Source organism: Gymnogyps californianus, chromosome 2 (genome assembly GCF_018139145.2).
Source record: "Gymnogyps californianus isolate 813 chromosome 2, ASM1813914v2, whole genome shotgun sequence".
NCBI lineage: Eukaryota > Metazoa > Chordata > Aves > Accipitriformes > Cathartidae > Gymnogyps > Gymnogyps californianus.
Genome location: NC_059472.1, coordinates 107,557,532 through 107,582,525, shown reverse-complemented (window position 1 = coordinate 107,582,525; position 24,994 = coordinate 107,557,532). Strand labels below are relative to the sequence as shown.

The 24,994-nt window shown below is 36.4% G+C and overlaps 1 protein-coding gene across 1 annotated transcript in view; it reads left to right on the top strand.

Annotated features, from left to right (window-relative positions):
* The window catches only part of CNTNAP2 (contactin associated protein 2), a 1,235,323-nt gene that overhangs the window by 713,708 nt on the left and 496,621 nt on the right, over positions 1–24,994 (top strand). The window lies entirely within an intron of this gene.

Here is a 24,994-nt window from a genome sequence, read left to right as displayed (position 1 = left end):
CGCACTAATTTTGTTCCTACTGGAGTAGTATGAACACCAAAGCCTCTTTGCTTTGCTCACTGGGAGCAAACTTGAACACATACTGGATAAAATACAATATGCATACCTTGTATAAAATACGCAAATTTGAAAGGCAATAATCCTGTAGTTAAATAGAAAGTGAAATATGAAAGTTTTCCAATAATGTTATGATAATTGAACTATCTATCCATTCTCATCTGGCTGTGAAATAATTTGCTATGCATTTGCAGTAAAAGCTAAATGTTCCTGTATTATTAGGGAAGCAGACTTGAAGCTATTTCCAGGAAGATCTTTCATTAAAGACCCTTCATTTAATGACAACAGGCATTAGTGGCAACTATATCAAAGTGAAAGATGGGAAAATAGTAGTAATGTAGTTATGACTAAAGTGTCGGTTGTTGACACTTAATTTCCATTTAAAGTGACCTCACTTTTAAAAAATAAGTCTAATTGTTAATGTTTCTAGATTGATATCCTTGACTATGTCAGTTTTGCTAACTCCAAATCTTCAGCCACTGTTTGGGTCTCTGTCCTAGTTTCAGTTCAAAATGGTAGCTGTGACGTTCAGCACTAATGCACATGCATCACGTGGCACAGAGCATGCATTCTTGCACAGCGACTGAACAATCATCTTGGCATTCACTGGAGCTTATCATTGTTTTTTTCCCCTCTTCATATTTAATAGAAACCTTCTATTCTTTCTTCCATCTCTCTCTCTCTCCTGAAGTGCACACAGATCAATTCCAGATATGTTGTTTGCCCCCTCTTTCTCCATCAAATGTGCATCTCTTTCCTGCAGGTCAAAAGACAACATTTCATACAATATAGTAACTGGCTGGCAGAGTCACAAGCAGCTGACCCTGAGGGGAGTCTTGCACTGATATTTCTCTCCTGTTTCCCACTGTTCAGTACATAACTGTGAGTCTTTAGACACTTGGCTTTTCTTGGTTTTGAGTCCTCTTGACTTACAGAGAAACTTCCAGAGATATAGGCTGTAACAGTTCAAAATATAAAATAAAAAAATAGACTTAAAGCAGTAATTTGAACATTAACATTATTTAGGGGAAAGAAGTGTTTTCGTAACACTTTTAGTGGTAATTCTGTAATTAGCACTTTTCCACCAAAAAAACCCTCAAGATAATAGAGAAAATTTTTTTGTTTTATTTATCTATCAGGATTTCAGTGGGGGCTATTTGTTTACTTCTGCTACTAGAGTGATTGTATCATGAGCACCTGCAGCACTAAAAGAAATTAAAGAAATCTGGTTCCTTGTTGTTTTAAAGATCTGAGTCTGTCATCTCCAGTGCATAAAAAGAACTGAACCCTAAAATGAACTCTTGATTTTTGAGTTCACCTTATACATGCATAGTAGACACCCAAGAAACTTTTACTGAATGGAAGTTTGAGAGATTAAAAGGAAATCACAGAAGTTTGAGGGTACTTTTTAAAAGATCCACATGCTTTTGTAACAGAAAAATATTCGTCTACTTAATAACTAATGTAGATCCTTAATAAACCATGTCATTTTATTCATATTTTTATTTACCTGTTGGGTTTTTTTTCCCTCTCATGCTTGACTCAGACTTTAAGTGAAAAATACTGCTGAACTATGTGTTAAGGGAAAAGCTTCTGCCAGAGCATTCACACACCAATCAAGGAGTTGCACACACACTACCCGAGACTTTAACTCCTAGGACTGGAGTCCCTTCATAGCGGGCCACTCCAGTAAGCTGACAAGTTCCCGTTTCGACTCCTCACACACACTCACCCTCGGTCGTTTCTTCTTCTCTCAGGCTCGACCCTAGGTTCCCGGAAGCAGAATCTCTAATCAATGCCTTCAAAATAAAAAGTGTAATTTATTCTATCTATGGTGCACAAACTTAAACAGCTCCAACTGACTGCCTCTGGAGAGGGACCCCAAACGCTAAGATCCCTGGGCAATTACACCCTTACAATCTAAGTTCCCGCCCCTCACACCATAGTCTGGTCCAATAGTAATATTTGGTTCTGGGGTCTTTTTCTTTCTCATTGGGTCCTTTATCTCATCTCTAGGCGGGTTCTTTCTCTTTCCTGTTTTTTTTTTAGGCTAGTTGTCACCATGTCTCCTTTTCCTGGCTCAAACTGGCTCTGGGGCTTTCCAAATCTTCTTATTCCTCCAATCAGAGAATAGGTCAACATTAAGCAAAAGCATTAAGCAAGCTATGAGTTCTGCTTTATCATGAACGACTGCTTTTAAGCAGCTAAACAAAGTCATTAAAGCCCTCCAAAGCATATTAACAGCCTCTATAATTTATATATATTCCAGTACTGTTATAGCTTCACAATCTTATCGCATTATTGCCACGTGCTGTTTACGTCTCTTTCAGGTGTGGTCCGCATGCTCATGTAGCTCAGCTTTGCCACTTTCCACAACACTATGACATAGCAATTTTGTCCATCACCTGTTTTGTCTACTAAAAGGTTGTCTGATTAAAAAAAGTCTAACAATATTTCAAACATAAAACTCAAACCAACATTATTTTACAGAATTTCTTTTGAACTGTACATTGAAAACTGGATAAATAGTTGTCTTCTGGGCTATTTTTATAGTAAGGGAATGAGAGAGTATCTTCTTTTATAATCAAAGAGAATAAATTCATATTGGAAAGATAAGAAACTTTCATATATTCTGATGCATCTCTGGCCTGGGGATACCTGGGACTCAGGAGACTTAGACAGCAGCTGGGCTAGCAGAATTCAGATTTCATACTAGAAGCTGCCAGATAACACGCAAAAAGATGGAAGTGTGGATATGCATCAACCAGAAGGGTTGTGTTGAAACAAGGAGGAGCTGAAAGATCCAGGGATACCTAGTTACTGCAGTGAAGGGACACTTTGAGTACCTAAATGAAGAAACATTGCCAAGATCAGATAGCGTTCACCAGAGAGTTCTAAAGGATGTCAAGTATGAAAAATAAGCAACTATTAACTGATTACTTATCTCTTTTGTCAGCCCATGTCTTAGAAGTATAGAAGCTGGGGAAAGTGACCACACTTTATAAAGGATAACAGGAAGGATCTGAGAATAAATCAGATTTCTGAAGTGGAGGCAAATCAGTAAAAATCTGATGAAGTATAGAAATCATTTACGCATGAAAAGAAAGAATCTACGTGGTTCTTGTAGAGGGGCTCACAGCTGTTCATAGCAGTCAATAAGCATATGGATAAACAGAAGTCCAGCTGATATATCTAAATTTCAAAAAAAGCTTTACACTAAGTTCCTTATCACAGATTCTTCAAGAAACTGAGCTGACAAAGAATAAAAATGGGAGCTAATGCCATTATATAAATCAATGATGTCCCCTCACCTTTTGAATGTTGTATGCATTTTGATATGCTCATCTCATCTCAGAAAGATATAGTAGAAGTAGAAAAAGCTTATGGGAAGGGTGACAAAGCTGATCAAAACTTCTGTATGAGAGGAGACTAAGAACAGAAAAGGCTCCTCTTCTTGCTTTTGGATGAGGTGGGATGTGATCTGGATTTGCAGTCATGAATGGCATGGAAAATGTGCATAGGAAATTACTATTCAGTGTTTCTCACAATCGAAGAATTAATAGCATATTTAAAATGAATGCAAGTACATTCAAATGCAAAACTGATGCAGATTAGAACAGTGTAACTGGCTTCAAAGAGCAGTTATGTCACTTCACAGAAGAAAAGTCCATCAACAGCTATTAAATACAAGTAAGGTGTGCAAACTGGCTCACTACAGGAATTCGGGAGAGAGTACACCAGGGGACGTATCACCCTATGCTTGCTGTGTTCATATGGTTTTTTCCTGAGAATCTACTTCTGGTGACTCTTAGAGACCATATGGTTATTTTTATGTTTGTACAGGAATATGAAAGTTGAAAAAAATGTTGGTTTTAGAGAAAATGGGAAGTAATAAACAAAAGGGAAAGATATCAGTGAGCCATGGAAAAGAGATTTTGAAAGAGAAACGAAGAAAGATACAGACGAGCAGAAGGCAAGATTGTGGCAGGAAATTGAGTGAAAAACTGGGAAAGGGGAATTTGCAAAAAGGGAGAAAGATTAAATATACATAAAGGAGAGCAGAGACTTCAAAGAATGGTGAATGAATACATGATAGTGGAAATGGGAGAAAATCCTGTATATCTGAACAGTGGAAATTCACAGTAGTGGGGAAAATGTTTTATTGCTTTTTCTTTTTTATTATATGCAGAGTCTTTGCAGGTGACCTGGATATGGTAGCACGTTATGCATGGCTTAATAAGAGCATGCTACTTTGGAGATGAATTTCTCATGTGCTTGGAGCCTAATCTCCAGTCAGGGTTATTCATTTATATGCAGGGGAATTTCACTTGTAGCACGATGTCAAACAAACAGCTATGTTTCTGGACAACTAGAGTAATTTCTAAAGTTCAAATTCTGCCAAATTTAATAAGACAGTATCAAATGCATTCAGATCAAAGCTGCCTACTTTTAATCTTCCTGTTTCCAATTTTAACATGAGTCTAAGGGCAGAGTAGCTCAACTGAAAACAAAAATGACATGTATCTCTTTGCACAGGGTAAATCCCTACCAAATTGTCTGTAATAAAGCCTTGCATTTTAAATCTGAGAAGCAACCCTGTTCTAAAACCCTTATTAACTTTAATTCTTACATTACTTACTATTCACATTACCAAAGTACATAAGGGAATAGTCCTTATTACCACATAAAGTTCTTCACAGTTTAGTGTAAACTACCAGCAGAAGTCAACCTAAGAAGAAATTTTTTAACTTATTGAAGAAAGCAGCAAGTTCTCAGCTGGTGTAAATTGACATTCCTTTACTAAAGTTAATGGACTAGGCCAATTAACAGTAGCTGAAGGTGCAATGTTGGTATGCTTTTCTTTTCCTCTTTACAGATCAGTCATTTGCCTTGATGCAGTAGTCTTTACGCAAGTATGTAAACTTGATTAATCGCTATGAATTATTAAAAACAGAGCTTGAAAGATAAACTTTCAGCAGAATGTCTAAAGCAGGTAAGAGCTGCGCACATTGGTTCCAAGAACACAGAGTTCCATAAATTAGGACAATAGTGGGCAAGTAATTAGACACCAAATGAGCTAGGGATGCATTTCCTACCCAGTGTGCATGTGTAAATGCCCTTAATTGCAGATATGCACACACCTTGACAGTAAAATCTGCCAGCGGGTATGCAGAAAATGCCAGAACACAACTTTGCCTTTCTAATCAGGTTATGGAAATGGTAAGTTGAGGGCAAAACATCTGAAAGGACATATTGGTTGCTTTAATCTTAACAATATCCATACTGGCCAACAGATAGCCCAGATATCAGAAGTATCAAGACCTACCAGCCTAAGGAAACAGGCATAGATCCAATATTCATATGGTGGTTTCCGTGGAGAGTGGTAGGGTTTTGCAGGGGCCAGTTAGCAGACATGCCACAATGGTGTTCGCTAACACTGTCTTGTGAAATAAATTGAAGTAACTTAAAATACTGCTGAATGTGTCAAGTATTCTTGAATACAACCCAGGTAAAACAGGGCATATTATTTCTCCTGAGAGTAATATTATAATTTTTATCAGAGTAATAATTTTAATTAACTGTTCATGTTGTGACAGTTTTCTCTCCCCTGAACCTAATCATTAGAGAATATTTTAAATGGCATTTTAAGTATACAGTGTTGAAATTCAATACTGGTGTCAAGTCAGAAGTCTGCATGCTTTATGGCATTTTCAATATAATTTTACACTACTAGCAGTGTAGACTCCTGAGGGAAATACACCCAATAAAAAGAGCAGTCTAGGAATGTGTCTAACAGATTGGTTGTGCATGTTATCCTGTTGACATTCTTTACTCACTCAAGTTAATGGGCAGAAGTGCACAATTTTCTGTAGGAAAAGACAGCAGAGTCAGTGCCAGTGTAAAATTCCCAGTGCTAATTAGAAAACCATCTGTAGCTATTTGGAAATAGAAGTAATCAAATGTAATTATGGAAATTTATTCAAAATAAGACTTTTTGCATATTCTTTCAATTTTAGTTCTATCAAAGAACTACTAATAGAATGGCAGAGAAGGGAAATATCTGTTAATTTTTTGTAACCAAAAATGTTTGTCAGCAAAAATGTTAAAATTTACCTAAGTTTTATAAGTTGCCAAGACACAGCTACGATGTTAAAACCCATCATTAAAAACTTCCTCATGCTTTGCTACTTGTGCTAAAAAAATTAAGGTACGTTATCTCTGCACAGAATCTTAAATTTGAACCTTTGTGGTCTAGATACTGGGATTTTGAATGGAAGGAAAAATCTAAATTATTAAAAAGTATAGTCATGATTAAATATTCTCTGCACTTTCAGATGCTGTATATCAGATATGGCTTAAAAACATAGGGCTGAAGAGTCATTGTCTTCTGTTTCCCTCAACTCCATGTGGTAGATATTTAATCCAACAGGTTTTGGACCATTTTCTCTGCATACACTCATCTACCACCAGAAAATTCCCAGTACCCTAAGCCTGACTTTTCATCACAGGGCAAATAAAAAGCCCCTGAATATTAGTAACCACAGGAAAAGAATTGGAGAGCTCATGAGGCAGCACCGATGGCCTAATCCTGCAGAAGCCGCTGCTATGTTTGAGATTTCGAACGCATTGTGGTGAATGGATCTTACTCGCAGAGGAATACCTTAAGCCACTCCAGAGATATCTGCCATTCCAGTTAGCTGAGCATGCTAAATGAGCAGGTCAAGGGGAGTCACTCAAGAATTTAAAACCTCTGGAAGCACTGGCCTTCTTTGTGTCAGATTCAGTCTTGCTATGGCAATTCAGTGCCTCACAGAAGGGTGAAAATACGTTAAAAATCTGATACATCAAGGATTTAAAAAAAAAGTCCAAACCTGTATATATATGCCCTTGCAGATGATAACCAACAGAAGCCCTGAAGCATTGTATTAGTACAATATAAATATGGTACAAACATGATGAAGAGAGAACAATCTACTTTTTTCAGTTCTCCTTAGGAATATCAACAGTTTACACAGCAAAAGTCTCATATCACAAGCTTGATTTTTAACTTGAAAATCACCCTAAGCTGCCATATGTTTTCTTCCATTAATTTACCAAACTCCATTTTAAAACACTATAAATCCCTTTCCCCTATTATCTGATTTGCTAAGTCATTCCTGAGTTTCCCTCCTTGAACGATTAGAAAATATTCTATCTTCCTAATCTACTTGTGTTACTGAAAATAGTGTGTAAGGGGGAGGGGACAAAATAAATATGTGTAAATGTATAATAGGTGCACATCTGTTGTACTGAACTTAAAAAAGCTGCCCTTGTTGAAAAGTGGGATATGAATAATGTTTTGGGAGACAGTATTGACCTAGGAAGCTATATTCAAGAATTTGGTTGAATAGTTTCAAGGTAAACGTTGCTTATAGCTTTGCTACCTTGCCAATATTTGTGAAGGCAATAGAGATGGAAAAATACATAGGGAACATTTCTGTCTGTTCATTTGTCTCTAAAAGGTAATGCTTGTGTTCTATAAATACAATTCTGATTTCACTGTTGTATGGCAAGGCAATATTGTAGTCATGTAAATTGGATAGTTGATGTTTTTGTTTTTTTGCTATAGTTACCTAAGTTTGTCAGAACACATGATTGAAATTTCATTTATAAATCAAGGTAGATGATTTATGTAAGTTTCTGGTTTTCAAATAATTATATTATTTTCCAAAGTTTTTCTTCTCTTGAGCAGCAGCTATACAATTCTTATAATGCACTTTCTGCTGTCTGTGGAGAATCTACCTTTCACTCTCCAGCCAAGTGTCCCTTGGCTTGTGTGTATCAGAACATTTGCTTATCCTTTGCTTGTGAATTAAGTGACAGAACTAAATGATGTGACTTCTTCTTAACTCATGAGAATGTGAGTTAAGAATGTAGTGATGTAGTGAAATAACAGATTCTGCTTATAAGTCATCACTGTTAACTTTGATAGTTGTGGTGGGCTTAGAAATGAGCAGGTAGTAAATCTCCATCTATATAATTGTGTTTATTGTTCTGATAATTAAATTTGATTTTTACTTGGGATCATTGCTATCCAGTATTTTCTCTGTAATGCCTTATTTGATAGACTTCAATGTCTTTCAAAATTGTGTAAGTAGCTGCTGTTTATCCTTGCCAATCAGATCAATTTGGTGCAATCTAGTTGACATGAGTCATAAAAATGTATATTGACAAAGCTCTCTCCTGAAGACTGGCACTGATGATACAATTGTGTACGTATTTTCCACATTTTCCAATTATGAACACCCATCTTTACATGACTGTAACAGTGGATATTTGAAAGATCCATGACAATAACTGAATGTTTTGAGTGCAGATTCTCTTTTGTATATGCGAATATATGCATGTGTGTAAGCCTTCTGTGCAAGATTTCAGTTTTTACATAGCCTCTGAATGCCCTCATTCAGATAGGTCTTAGCAAGACCTTTGCATTGAAGTGCTTTATTAGACTCTCATGACTAGCCTATAAATCACAAAAGCCTTCACTGTCTCGTGGCTTAAGTGGAGACACTTAAATTAATTCTGAATGTAAACCTAACTTTTTAAAAAGAAATTAACTGCTTTTTTATTATAAGGTAAGTTGGCTCTTCTAAAAGAGTTCAGATGTCTGTAATGGTTATCTGGATTACAGAAGACAAAGTCATTCAGACACTATAATCTGATCATTCTTAACTGGAGTCCAGATCAAAATATTTCTGACTTTCTATTCTTATAAGTGCTATCAATTTCTGCCTTTCTCTGCCTTTGTTGTCTTAAAAATAGGCCTCTGCTAACATCTCTTTCTTGTGCTTAAGTGTCCTTGGATTTCAATGTTAAACATTAATGATTGGCAAATCAGGTTTCTTGCCAAGATGTATTTTCCTCAGATGCACCACCCAAACTTGGAGAGTTACAATCTTGCTAATGATTGCTGTATATACAGTTGCTTGACGCTAGCAACGTCCTGCTTTCTCCTTTTCACTTTTTCTCTCCCTTTTACTCCTGTCATGCATATATCTGGAGGCAAATAGAGTACAAATATTCCCATGTTTGTCTCCCAGATTAGAACTGGACTTTAATTCATTCTTTCCCTTTACGAACATTACAGTGAACATCAAAATTTACCAAAATATTCCTGCTTACAAAATGTGCCCCATGCATTCTTATCAACAAACCACAGCTTTGTGAGTGTTGACTTCTGCAGATCACCAACATAGGAACTAAATATACCATATGTAGACATATAGAAATAGAACCTGACTGTGACTGGTACTGTGCACAAGCACATTGATTTCTGATGATGAGAAAATGAAGAGTGAAATGCAAATACGTGTTTCTGTATGTAGCAGCTTTGTATGGTTGAGGGCTAATAAATCTATTTCACATTGATCTCTGGCTGCAATAAAAGAAAGCCTCTTTATTTCTGAGGAATGGTGGAAATGGTACATTTCCAATTTTTCACTTGCATTTCAAATTATCCTAGTACATCTTACAAAATATCTAAAGGAAAAAGGAAAAAAAGAGGCAAAAAAAAGTTAGAACTCAGGGTATGTGATCTGACAGAGCCTAGAATTATACACACAGTCATTTGCAATGTGTCTGGATAATTTGTTATAAGTATTGTTTGAGTCATTATGTTTAAGGCTAGCTTTTAATCACGTGTGATGAGGACTTCACTACTTACCATTTTCTCAAGGTAGATGAAATTTGCTGATAATAAAGTCAGATAGGATTTAGCAGCTGGTCTCCTGTGCTCTGTCTGTTGCCTGTGCTATTTAAAGCCATATTATCAAGACAATACTACCTACAAGGTAGGAAGATAAACAATTTGAGAGAATAAGCCTTTTATATTGAACTTCTGCATACATGGACTTACGCGTGTGCTTATGTGCTTTCTTGAATAAGGACTAGTGGGCTTAAGCTGCAAATGTAAAAATGTTCCTCTTTTTTCAGTGACATCTATGATTTTAGCCACATGAAACTCTATAAGAAGTCAGTGGAGTAGTTTAGATTCTCTAAGCCTCTTTATTAATTTACCAAGAGGTGCTAAGTGTCATATTTTCTTTTCCTTTGTGCTCATTTGATTACACATATTTGCTGTTTTTATCACTTTAGATACAAAATACAGAAAGCTGGTCTTTCACTTTAAACAAATTCAGAAGCTCCAAGCCATAATCAGAGAAAATCATTGTGTTTATCTTAGTCTTTTTTTAAAACCCAGCAAATCTTTAAATGTTATTTCACTAAGATACAAAATCATTAATCAGATGGGTGTGCTCAGTCAGTGAAAAAGTTAGTGATTCTTAATAGCCATGTAAGCCTCCTGATTCTCAGCTGTTTAATTTGTTTTAGTTTAATTGCTTCCTGAAATATTTTGGTCCCTCTTCTCTTCCATAGACATTCATTTCCTGGCTTATCCCAAACTCTCAAATTCCAGCATCTCGGTAATAACCTTTACAGTCTTTGTCTTTCCCTTATCTCCCCTGAAAAAAAATCCTTATGTTCCAAATTAGAGCAAAGTCATCCTGGTCTTACACAACATCACTCTCCCCTAAATCCTGCACTCCACCTTTTAGCAGAGTTCAGCTAGTGTTGAATCCCTCACCTTTTTGCAGACCTTCCTGAAAATGCCTATATTTCACAGTCAAGAAAAAAAAAATCATCCACAGTTCTTGCATCCCCCACTTCAATTTCAACAAAGATCTACCAAGGGAATCCATTGTCTTTCCTGTAGCCAGGAAGTCTGTTCACCCCAGAAAATGCAAGTATTTCACTGCAAGTATTTCAAATCCACAAGGTTTTGGTAAAGCTGCCACAGAGCTTTTTTTTGCGTAGCTTGGCTCGCCACATAAGAGAGGAAAGGAAAAGGACTGGAGAAAGGCGTCCCTGTTTTGCCAGTTGAATAACAGTGTCTGCAGAGTATGTCCTCAGCTAAGTTGTTGCTTCTTTTCCTCATTGGCTCAAAGTAAATATTACTTTGGTTTTGTGATTGAGAGACAAAGAGCACCAGAAGGAGTAGAAGACCCAGAGGTTAGATGTAATTTTCCTGTCTTCTTCTATCCCTTCCTTTCTCAGCCTCTTCCCTCTGATGCATTCCATACTCCTTTTAACTACCAATGCATTTAGAGTTTCAACTCTGTAGTAAAAACCCCTAAATAGAAAAATGTTTTTAACATTTGGCACTTATCAAAAATACCCTGAAGTCTCACTCTAACAGCCTGCAAAGAACATAATATGAACAAAGTGGACATTAGGGCAATTTACATTATAATCAATTTTCCTTTTCTTTCCCAGTAGACACTAGACAGTGTGTGTATAAGTCTGGAATTTAATGCCATCCATACAGTCAAAGTGAAAGAAAACTCTGGGCTTTTTGTATATTTTAACAGATCTATTTCAAAAAATTATATTGTTTAAATGAAACTATCATAGCTACAGGAAAAAGGGAACACCTGACTGAGTTCAAATTCAAAAAGGAAACAAGACACCAGGCAGAGGCAGGGATGGGCTACCCAAGAGGAATATAGAGTCATTGCCCAAGCATGCAGGGTTGGAACTGGGAAAGCTGGAGTTGAAGCTAGTCAGGGATATGACAGGCAGCAAGAGAGGCTTCAGTAAGTATATCAGCAACAAATGGAAATTAAGAAAAATGTGGTCCCACTGCTCAGTGGGATAGAGATCTAGGAACAGAGGACATGAAAAGGCTGAGATACTTTGTGCCTTCCTTGCTTTGGCCTTTCTTGGTAAAGTTTGCTTTCAGGCCTTCCAGGCCGCTGCAACTAGTGGCAGAGCCTGGGGGAGTTAAGTAAAGTCCACATCAGAGAAAGACCAGTTTAGGGACCACGCATGCAAATTGGATCTAAAGAAGTCTGTGGCATCAGGTAAGCTGGATCCAAGAATGCTGATAGAGGTAGCCAATCTCATTGCAAGGTTGCTGTCAATGATCTTTGAAACATTATGCTAATTTTGGGAGATACCTGAGATTGCCCTCTATGATTGGCTCCATGGATGAGAGAACAGTGAGAACAGTGAATGTTGTATACCTTTTTCTTAGACAGGCCTACACAGTATCTTTATAGCAAACTGGTGAAATATGGACTGGACAGATGAAGAATAAGGTGGGGGAAAATTGACTGGACACCAGGTTTAAATGGTGGTGATCAACAGCACAAAGTCTAAGTGGTCACCAGTTACTAGTGGTGTTCTTCAGGGACTGATGCTGGGGCTGACACTGTTTGATGTTCTTATAAACAAGCTGGGTTATAGGATGGAGTGCACCCTCAGCAATTTGTGGATGATAACAAACTAGGGGAACTGGTTGGCATACTGGAAATTAAGGCTAATATTCACTTGGACCTCAACATGCTGGAGAAATGAACTGACAGAGACCTCATCATGTACAGCAAAGACAAACTCAAAGTCCTGCACCAGGGACTGAATAATTCAGTGCATCAGTCCAGTCTGGTCATCAACTGGATAGAAAAGAGTTCTGCAGAAAATGACCTTGGGTCCTGAAGGACAAATTGAACATAAGCAGTAATTGTGCCCTTGTGGTGAAGGCGGCCACTGGCATACTGAGTTGCATCAGCAAGAGCAGAGTCAGTAGGCTGCATGCAGTAAGTGATTCTTCCCCTCCATCAGCACTGGTGAGACCACATATGGAGCACACTGTGTTGGGCCCCCCAGTATGAGAAAGACAATGACGTACTGGAGCAAGTCAAGCAGAGGGTCAGTAAATGGGTTAAGGGCCTCAAGCACAGGATGTATGAGGAGAGGCTGGCTGAGAGAACTGGGATTTTTTAGCCTCCAGAAGAGAAAGCTGAAGGGAGATCTTCTTGGTGTTTACAGCTGCCTACTGGGAGGGTGTAGAGAAGGTGGATCCAGACTCTTCTTAAAGGTGTGTGATGAGAAGACAAAAGGCAACAGACAGAAGTTACAACATGGGGAATTCTGATTAAATACGAGGACACATTTCTTAACCATGAGGGTGGTCAAACACTGGAACAGTTTGTCTGGAGAGATTCTGAAATCTCCATCCTCAGAGACACTGAACTGGATTGGACACATCCCTAAGCAACCTGCCCTAATTTGACCTCCTCTGAAGAGCAGTTTGGATCAGATCATCTCCAGAGGTCCCTTCTAAATGAAATTACTTTGTGATTTTATAACAACTTGATCTTTCATAAGTGACTGTAATTTTGGTCTTTATTTTCACACTCTCTGAGACATCACTAAAGAAGCCAGTGTCAATACCAATGAAAGGTAACTGCCTGATACCTGTTAAAGATTTTAGTTGAGCTCCTGTTGAAAATAAATCTTTTAAAATTAATCCATCATAATTTCTATAATTATTTTGAACCTTTAAGAGTATAAATATTGCCTCAAACAACAAAACAAAATTTGAAAAGGTAAGATTTCTTTTGTATTTGGGCAACTGTATCATTCTTTACATAGCTTTCCTCAACACACTGAATTACTTCAGTCATTTTGGTAGGAATTATTCAGCATTACAGTAGGAGGACATCCATCTTGGATGTAGCATATCAATAATATTATTTTCACTGTGTACTTTCCAGTGCATATTTCCAAGAAAACAAAAAATAAACCTTCTTTCAAAGAAATAAGCACAGTTTTTTAGCATATTTTCCTCAGATATGACTCAATCAATATATACTATCATGCATCGTAAAGCACTTTCAAGAGAACTTCTAATGAGCCTAATGTAATTTGTCACAGTTAAGTCCTGTAACTTGTTATTCGAAAGCACTCCCATTGACTTTATGTTGAGTCACTGCTACATGAGGCCTTTGCTGCTATGCCTGCTGTGCTTTTGAATAGACAGCCACGGCGTTTAAGAAATCTCCTTGGCTCCATTGGACTTGACATTAATACTGGGAGGAAGAAAGAATGTTAAGGATTATGCTTCTTAAGGGATTATTTTGTGGTTTCAGTTTAAAGTTTCATTCAGTTTCTTTGAAAACAAATTGCTTGGGGTATTTTTTTATTAAAAAAGACAGGAAATTGAAGTTAAAGTAATTTCTGTATATTACTTTCTACAAATTTTCTACTGTACACATACCTTGTTTCAAGTGAGCAGACGTAATAGAGTGAAGGTTGGATGAGCAGAGAAAGTAGAAATGCACCATAACTCAACATCTTTTCTCTAATTTTCTAGTTGTACAACATTAAAAATTAGTTTCTAAAATGATAATATTTTCATCTCTCTTTTTTTTTGAGAGAGAGAGAGAGCATCAAGTTTTTAAAAAAGTAACAAAATGGTGACCCTTTCTAACATTCATGTCTTAGGAGTAAGAGACAAATTTGTTTCTTTCCATTTAGTGAAATGTTTGCACTCATAATAGCTTTAAATAATTATGGAGATAACAGAAAATGGATTTTGTTGTTATTGTTGACTAGAGTTCATTCTGATTTATTTTTGTTCTGATTTATTATATGGATTTCTTTCTCATATTAATATAGGTTGAATATGCACTGCTACATGAGTGCTTTCCACTTATAACGATGTTAAGGGTTGCTAACTTTTCGCTTGAACTGCAAGTACAACTTATGTGCTACAGATAAATTAGCTCAGATTCAGAAAGGAGAGAATGTGTGTGTTTACATTGTAGAGGTTCTTTGTTATTTCTTTCTAAATTTGGAAAGACAATCTACTGGCAATCTATTTCTATATTTGTATTTCTAGATAGAAATAAGAAAGCTAAATACTGTTTAAATCATGACCACCTGAAAAAACAAATACAAAGTTCTATTCTACCACTGAGTTAAAGACGCGTAACACTTTATTAAGTTAAACTATGCAGTTTGCCCAAATGGGTATGTAATTCAAACAGTTTATAAATAACTCATAATACAAGCAAATGGCATAGCTAATCTATTAAAAAGTGGAGGGACTCATTGTTATGTTTACTTTTAAAGTATCAGAATGACCATATGATTTTCCCTCTTTATCCTGCCTTTCTTTCATCTTGTCTTCATCTAATACATAGTAAAAAATGCAACTGATAAGAAAAGTACCATGGTACATTTTTTGAGTCACATATCTTTAGAGTTATTATAAACTGAAAGTATAAGAGAATAGGTAAAAAATTGTTAATCTGTTCTATAGTTTATAATGCTACAATTTTAAAGTTAATTACTATGTCTTTTTTGTATAAGATTCTAATAAGCAAAAAGACAGCCTTTACTATGAATTTAGTGACTGTTTATAGGGATTCCATTAAGCCCTACCAAACTTAATGTACTTAATTTTATTGCTCAGATAATTTTATGTGAAATTAAGAACAAAAATATGATTAATCAAGGAAAATCTAAGCTTTGCAAAATACGAAAATTATTAAGATAACTCATTAAACATCTAATTAATTATTTTTTTAGTTTGCCTATTAAAGAACAAAGATGTTGATCTTTAAATCCACTTGGCATATTTAATGGGCATCCTTAATTTTTACCTATATAAACCATCTATATGGTGATATACTTATCACCAATGATTAAGGTAGTTTTAGAAGTCTGAAAAATAAATTTAAGATGTTCAAAACCTGGAAGTTACTGCTAACGGAAGTGTCAGAATAGACATTTAAGATGCACTGAATATCTGAATGCACTTCAAATCACATAATTTTTCAAGTTTTAAATATGTAGAAGCATTTATTAGCAGCAAAGCTCCAACAAAGTCTTTGCAACCAAGAGATAATTCTGTTTTCTTTGTAAATCTCTGGGGAGGTTGGTACTCTCTGTGGTTATAGTTGATACAGGGTAGTGGGAGCTAAGTGAGAAAATTGGGAACTTGCGGTGAATGTCATGAAACTAGAAATAGTGTGTTTAAGGTACCTAAACCAAAACTCAGTTCCAAACTGGTGCAGTTTACCACAAAGTGATATATTGTGGTCATACAAACTGTAGCTCACAGTGATTTTGTTTGGGTGGTTAGCCACTCAACACTAGATGCTTTCATTTTGGTACCTTTGTTAACTGGACTGAAAAAAAAAATTGTTGATTAAAATATAAATCTCTTAGGTGGAAGTCAGTGGAAGTAAATCATGTGAATCTGTAGCTGAATTGGTCCAACGACTTCTATACCACTATTTTTGATTCAAGTAAATTCACCTTAGTGATATTGTAGCCAGAACTTTGCAGTACATAAAAGTTCAAAATAAATTTATGTAGGAGCAGCAAATAAGATTACACAATTAATGCCAAGTGTAATCTCCACACTGTACATCTCTTAAAGGCAGTAAGTAGTGATTGAGTATTTTATGCTGCTTATATCTCCCTAAGTGTAATTACCTCCAGCAGTCTCTAGACATTTTTTATCTTCATGGGGGATTTTCGGTAGAAGTGAAGTAGCAGTAACTTTGACAATCTAGTGTACATTTATTCTATTCGTTATAAAACAGAACGCCTATGAATAGCATGCATTATATGGGTAGTGTAATGTACAGATTTGCTGCAATTTGATCATTATGTGGCTTTCTGTATTTTCTATCATATCCAATAAAATAAGATAGAAATTGCAGTAAAGTGTTAGATTGACTTAAATTAGCCAAGACTGGTAATAATGATCATTCTTACTGCTTCTCTGCATGTCAGAAAGTGATGACTGAAACTTGCTGCTATTACTCTAGTTTCCAGTTATTTGAAGGAGAATTTTGTCTAAACAGGAAGATCAGGACAGCTTTTGAGTTTATTTCAAAACAAACAGAGTTCTTGCTGATTTCATGTTTTAGGGTTTCAGCCATGCATGCACCATATTTTTTTCATGGAAACTCACTTATAAAGGTAATAAAACCTTCATTTTAAAACAGCAGAAGACATTTTCATTGTTTTTAATTTATCAGATGATACCCAAGGTATTTTATTAATTTGTTTAACTGTTCCTCTGCCAGGAAGCAGAATTGCATTTGTACTAAGAACCACCAGATCATAAAACTGTGCTTAAATGCTTCATAATAAGTGAACTGTTTTTTAAACAATATTTTTTTTTATTTGTGTCCCATTTCATTGTGTTTTTATATTAACTTTATTACGATCTCAGTGTCCTGATTTATTTTGATCACTGCCAGTTTCTAAGTAAAGGATTAAAATGTATCTAAAATTTTCTCTTTTATTTTAAAGTAGTTTGTCTTTTTATTGTACTTTTCCTGAGGACTCTTCATTTATGCCTTAAGTGGCTGACTATTGTCAAACTCCATTGAAGTAGGCAGGAATTGGGAGTGTTTAACAACTGGCAAAATCAAGCGGTTTCTGAAGAAAAAGCGAAGCAGCAACCTCTAGCCACTTTAAAAAGTGAACTTTCCTCAGTGGAGCACTTGTTTATATAAGGCACACATTCCATCAAGCTGAGTTGCTGCTTCCATTTCAGCATAAAATAAGCTGCTTTTATAACATGAATTACCAAACATTTACATCAGTTCTTGTCAAAATAAGGACATTGGAATACATTTATTTGCAAGAAAATAAATTAAATCTTGCTGTTCATCCATTTTTTAAACATCAAGTCAGCAAGAGGGTCCAGTTTTGCTATTATTTTATGAAAAGAAACATACATTTCCTGTATCAGTAGATTTCTGATGCTCTTGGAATGCAAACATATCAAAATACTGAATTCAGTTTATTGTATTTTTTTTTTTAATGAGCCCACGCAAATACTGACATTGTAAAATCAACAATATGCGCAATGGAGCCACCCACCATGCAAGGGAAGCAGAACAGCGAGTCAAATAAAAGATGGAAAACTATCTGAGCATTGAGTAGATAATACCTGATTTATTTCTGTTATGATTTGGACAACTATCAATTTTAGCATCTATGTGTATTTTTAAGACTATTTTACTTAATTTTTTTCCCCTTATGCTTCTCCTTTTAAGATACTACCGTATGCTGACAGTAATATTTAATCTCTTTTTCCCAGCAGACAAGAATATTTTATTTCAGCCCTCAAATACCAGGGCAAACATTTATCCAATCCACAGAATAACTTCAGAGAGAACCATAAAGGGGAAGAAGTCATTATATTTCACACAGGCATCAATCTCATCTTCCCCCTGTCTAAAGACAAAATCAGTAAAACCAGTCCCATGCGATAATTATATTTGTTCTCTTCCACCACCAAGGCATTGTTCATTTTATGCAATTTTATCTGTGGGTATATGCTTGGGTTTGTAATGTCTAGTATGGCTCTTAGGGAAGCTAAGTCTGCAGCAGCAACTTTTGAATAGACTACTATTGTATCTGGTCTGCAACAGGTCTTTTTTCATTGAAGATTTGTATCTGAGAATACTAATAGGTAGTTTCTTTTCTGAATATAGAAGTCTTTTTAGATTGTCAGGAATCATTTCTTTTCTGTTGCAGTGTTATCTGAACTAGGGTATGAAGTGTAGCTATTTAAACAAATATTGTTATTTAGGACATGTCTTGTAGTATTTATTAAGATTGAAATAATTCCCTGTGAATGAAAATCATGCTTATGTTATACTTAATTAGATTTACTCCCAGTAGAAATATAGTACATGGATTTTTTTAAAAGTGTAGTCCAGGTGGTATGCGATCTGAGAACAGAGGTGGGCTATGTGCATATTTCCTCCTAGCTGAGCTTGGGTAGAATCCACCAATCTCTCTATTTGGGAATGATATGGTCTACATGTTTTGCAGGAGATGACTTTGAAAATAGGAGAGATACCATGTTTGAAATTACCCCACGGAAGAAAAAAAAAAAAAAAGAAACGAGAGTACCTATCCTTTGGCATAGAAAAGTAAAAGGAAAGGAAAAAGATGCCATAGTTAAAGGTGAGATATACCTCAGGGCCCGTTGCAGTTCATTTCAAACAACTGAACTGGTACCATTACCTTGCAACCTGAAAGTCTGGGTTACAACCCTGCTATTTTCCAATAGTAACTGGAAGGCCCAAATATATCTGAATCCTTTGAATTCTGTGGCCAGCCATTGGGAAAAGTGTCTCAAAACAGTTCTTCTAAAGAAGTACACTGTTGTTCACACTAAGGTCCACAGCAATGCGAGAGAAGCACTGAATCAACAAAGCTGGTAAAAAGAGACGATTATACTGTAGTCTTATCCTTCCCTTGTTACTGTTGGTAACTTACCTGTGTGCTATTAAAGATAGTCTGCCTTGTTTCTGTTTCTGCTTTTGTCAGTGCCTTCATAACTGTATTTCTAGGCTGTCATCCTAGCCATTTAATATCTTGTAAAATAATATCTGTGCAAGTTGCATTGTTGCTTGAAGATAGTCTGTTCACAGCTAGTTGCTCAGCTGTTATTGTCTGAGTATCTTATGGGCTTTTTCTTACCTAGATTGTTGCATTATCTGCCTGTTCCTTTCCTCGACGACCAACTTATAAACAATACTATAACAATAATTACATGTTCAGATAACCTATTATGCTATACATGACCTATATCTATAGCTAGGTCACATAACCCTAGAATTATTATATCTAAATCTCAGGTGTGCTCCAGGAAGAATTTCTCTGGCCCATGGTAAAGGAGAACTGTAGTACTGTATTGGTATTCTTCACACCTCAGGTAGAGAGGACCTAGAAGCTACTTTTTAAAGAATTCAGTCCCATCAAGAGCTGGTAGGTACTGAATCAGTGTCAATACACCGAGTTGAAATCTAACTGAGGGTTAAGGAATGATAGTATACAGAGAGACTGAAAAATCTCAATGCTTTTCCAGAACTGGCTTCAATTTATAAGCAGACAGCTGGCAATAAAGTATTTTTAGAGAAGAGGGTCTGGCTGAAGACCCGGTTTCCAGAGGAGACAAAACAAATCAGGAGTCGTACCACTGGTAGAAAATGCTGCCAAGTCTTGTGAGGTCTGGTTAAACTTTTTCATCATAATAGGAATACTTGTACAGAGAAGATTCTGCAAATCCACCGGAGACATCATTACTGCTAGCCTGTTTTACCTGGAGGGCTCATGTGTGCCCCAGGAGTGCTAGAAGTACAACATCCTCTTGTTCTAAGCTCTAGCATTAGTAAAGTGTGCTTTTCTCTCTGTATATAGACACATTTGGGTTTTTTAGGTTAATAATTTACATTTGTTGGCATAGAATGCACTACCTTGCATTCAACATCTGTGTTTCTATAAATGAAAGAATGAAGGCAAAAGTAAAGATTAATTAATTAGCAAATGTCTCATTCAAGAAGTTGGTGACTTTCTCTGCAAACACACACAGAAAAATTGTAGTTCCCATTCCGGTTTGGCTTTCTGCACTCCACCAAGCTGGGAGACTCTGAAGTTGTGCTTATTTTCAGAACAGTTCATACAGTTGCTACACATGGGATCCGAATGCCTTGGCAAACCCCATCCTTAGTCCTCGTATTCCCTAATACAGAATTATGACTGGAGTTAAAGAGGCATGACTGTTGAAACCTCCCAGTACTAGTCCCGTATTCCTTCAAATACTTAGAAAGTATATGTGTGTGCTTTTTTGAGCATTTCTGTAGCGTTACAGAGATGCAATGAAATGAAAAAAATATTCCATTTTAACTCATGCTGTTCATCCCTTCTGCAGTTTGCTTACTTTAGTTTATTTCATGCTCTTGGAGCAGGAGACTTCTAGTTTTCCGAAGTTATGGCCTGTGTTCCACTTCATGCTAAGGGCCCCATTCTGGTCTGACTGAAACAAGCATAAAAATACTACTGTGAATTTGGGTAGGTAGGTGTATTGAGCTTTTCTTTTAGTGTCTTTTCCTGTTTATTAACATATGAAACACCAGCTATATCTTCAATCTAAGTACATTGTTATGCACTGAATTTGAGTTTTGTTCTGTGGGTTCAGAATAACATCTTTTAACTCTTCATGATAAGTATAGAAAATTTGAAGATTACTTAATCCTTGAACGATACTGTGCTGTTATTTATCCTGACAAATAAATAATTTTGTTTCCTTCCTCTCATTCTGCATAGCAAGGATCCAAGACATATAATTGAAATGTCATGCAGATAAAAATCACTGTCAGACTTGAGATCAGTCACTTTTTCTATTGATTACTAGATTCTGCAGCTACCCATGCAACTAGTTGAAGACAATATGGACTACCAGTTAGATATCTAAGATAATAGTTACTTTTTTTTTAAATGAGGTGTATTGTTTCATTTAAAGAAGTAAAACACCAAGCACCACCTGGATACAAACATCAGCCCATCGTTAACTTAAAAATAAAATAAAAGGCAAAAATAAAAATACAATGATGAGGTGTTCTCACAAGCTGTGGAGAAAAACTGTGTTGTCACAATGGAATTTGCATTATGTTTCAAAGAAAATCTGAGTGTTTCACATAGGGATACAAAACAATCTCTAATTGTATATCCAGAGTCTAGTATGATATTTCATTCTTAGGTCAGATCTCAGAAACAAGTAGTGCATCAAATGTTTAATGACATGCTCTGACTGTATATTCTTTTGTTATTATACCATGAACCTGAATGTATTCTTCCTTCAACTTCCTTTCTTATAATGTCTTTGCTAGAATCTTACTCAGGTGATTGGAAGAGAGGGATAATAGATCTTGACACTGGAAAAGAAATATTGTTTTTATTCCATAAGTATTTTATTATACCTATTATAATTTATTTATTATATTTATTTTATTATATTAAAGTGACTTCTAACATAGAAAATAGCATGAATCGAAACAATAGATTTTCTAATTTTTCTTGCAAGTTTGAATTAAGATCAGAAACTGGATCTAGAATTTTGACTGTTCCGTGTTTTGTAGGTCAGAATGAAGTCCTGGAAACAAATTTCCTTGAACTTGGGAAAATTCAGATTCAATCCATGTCTGACCTTTGCAGGATAATCCATCTCTTTGTGGGCTTAAAATGTGAAAAAGAAAATGGTAGGATTCAGATTTTGTACAGGAGAAGTCAGAAAGATGTAGAGATTACAGGATAAGGGAGTCTACCTGACTTTAAAGTGCATTTGTAATCATAAGCATAAAAATTGTTTTAAACTGTCCAAACTGCATTTTATGTGCATTTTGAAAATGTACATGTTTTCTTGTCAGCAAGAAGATCAATACAGTGCTGCCCAAATTGTTCATCCATTATTTAGCCTTTCTAGTGACAGCATTACTCTCAGCCTTGGTTATAGAACTTCATTTAGTTAAAATTTCATTCACTGTAGGAAGGACAAGGAAGTGAATCGTCTCAATAATGGAAACCTGGAGGGGGAAGGCATTGTCATGTGTATTGAAATAACAACCACAAGGTACTAGGTCATTTCCAGGTTTACATTTGAGGCAGAAGCTTTGCCCCAAATGGCTCAGACTGGAATTGCCTAAAATGTCCGGGTCCCATGAAAATTAATGGGCATTATACTGTATACCTAATAGTTCAAAAACAATGTAGGTGTTATATACAAGGCTTATCTAGTTGCTTTCCCATGTGCTAAACTCTTACATAACAGTATGTTTATTAACTGCATTCTGAAAAGTTTGTCTAAGCTATGGCAACAGTTTTAAAGCAGAAAAAAATTGTGCCTAGAAAAGGCTGGTTTGTGAGAAGCATATGGTTCAAAAAAAGCCACCATTCTTCCATTCCATGTGGAAAGTGAATTGTTTTTGGAAATTATCTCTTTGCATAACTGTCTGTTATAGTATAGCATGACTGAAATGCCTTGATGCCCAGTCAGCCTCACAGAGAATTTATGCAAGGTGTTGTACAAGTGCATAAACCCCCCTCCTTTTCCAGTTCCTTATGTGACTAGAAACAGCAAAGGGAGTAGTAGCATGAAGAGACAAGAAGACGTATGAGTGGGCAAATTATAGTCTTCATCTGCTGATAGATATAGCAAAATTCGGAATCCCAAACTGACTAATGCTCAGTGTACACCACTCTCTTGAGTAATAGAGGATTGATTTATGTAGTTAGGTTAGGAGTGGCCGCCACCTCCAGGCATTCCAGCCCACGACTCCCTCCTACCCCAGCCAGGGGAGCCCAGCCTGGGGAACCAGGGACCTGGGGTCTCTGCCCAGGCTGAGGGACCCAGCTGTTACTTTCCTGTTTGCAGGTTCAACCAGTAGCAAAGCACAGAACATGTCCCAGAGACCAATAATAACTGTGTGCTAATATAGTGTAGGTCAAGAACTGATACTTCAGATGCAGTGAAGCTGAGAATCACATATTGAAATGCCTCTGTGGTTAGTTCTCAAATGCTATCAAATGTTAGTAGTAATTTGTTGGAATATATTGCTGAATCTAATCATACATTTGTGGCTTAGTTATTTGGTTTATACCATTTTTGATGTGAAGCCTGAATTGTGTCTCTAGGTTTTGATCTTATTTTTCAGTTAGTGCTTGAAGGATGGTGGATAATCTCTCATTATATTCAGATAAACCCATATAATGTCCTTGGCTTTGCTAGGTTTACATGAATGTTACTAAGAGTTTACCTCAGTGTTGGTAACCTTGAATTTAATATTTAAAACAAAGGAATTGTGGAAGTGCTTTGAAATGGAAGATGATACACAGGTTTCCTGCACAGCTCTGCTAATGCACTGAAGATCTAAACGACCATGTGCTTGGTGTTAGTTTGGGGTTCTTGCTGAGAAGGAGTTATAGGGTAGTTTCAGTGACGGTTTGAAAAACAGACAATTATACTGAAAGAGTGAGCTTGTTTAAATATAATTGGAGAAAGCACCTGATAGGAACCTGCAAATATTGTGCTTGCATCCACCAAACAACAGAGAATTAACTTGCACTTTCTGTCTCTCTGTACTGTTGTCTGTAAAGCCTCAGATGAATCAGTTTAATCAGTTGCTGGAAAGAACAAGTTAAAAAAAGAGGCAGGTTTCTGAAAGCCCTGTCCTCTTCTCATCAGATAAGTCACTAGCCAATGCACATGCTGGGAAGAGAATATAAATCCTGTCCCTACAACTTGGCTTGTCTGCCAATCCAAAATAACGATTCCCACAGTCTGGGATTAGCACAATTTGGGAGGGGTGGGGGGTGGGGGGGGCAGTTGGTCTGATGAGGTTATTATGCACTAGTTAGGCAATTGGGGGATCCCTAGGAGTTTTTCCTTCTCCATCTTATGTGTATTAGCATGAGCGGGTTATTTATGTTTCTCATAGCAGTTTACGGCTCCCTGTGATAGTGTCACAATTTTGCTCCAAAGGTGATATGACCTCAAGACAAGCCTTTGTCCAATTTCTTGAAATACCTGTCAGAGCTAACTTTTAGCATGGTCACTGCTTAGTTACTATAACATCCCTGATTAACTCTGTGGTGCCACTAGTGAACTCTGAAATGAGTGCTTACTGAAGTGAGTCAGGGAAATTTAGGAGCTACCAGCAGTAATTTTAGCTGATGAGCAAGACTGTTTTAGAAAATTTTAAAACACATTACCCGTCATATGAATGTTCTGGCAAAGCCTTGCAGTTAAAATGGGTCTTAATTATATTTTGGGAAAGACTTACGTCTATCTGGGATGGTTTTAGTAATAGATGTCACATTAAGCAGCATCTGTCCTCAAGTCCCAGTTGCTTGTTTCTGCCCTCTATTCATGCCCTCTCTTTCAGCCAGTCCAACTATTTGTGTGGCATGTGATAAACTGTATTCAGGAACAGAATTTAAAATGACATTTATTCCTTTTTCCTGCTGCTGTTCAAACAATATCGGTTTGATAATCTGTTATTCTCCTGTCTCCACAAATAGCTGTTACCATGCTATTGAAGAAGGCAGTAAGACATTGGGGATTGGGAAGTTGGGTAGGAAAGTGAGAGAAGGAATGGGAGCTGTATAATCTGTTTTAGCTACCAAAACAAATGTGTATGATTTTTCTATGCTTGTCAGTCAAGAACTGCATGGCTAGTAATCTTCCTAGCTGAAAGCTGCAAAACCATTATGCAGTTTTCAGACTTTTTACCTTCCT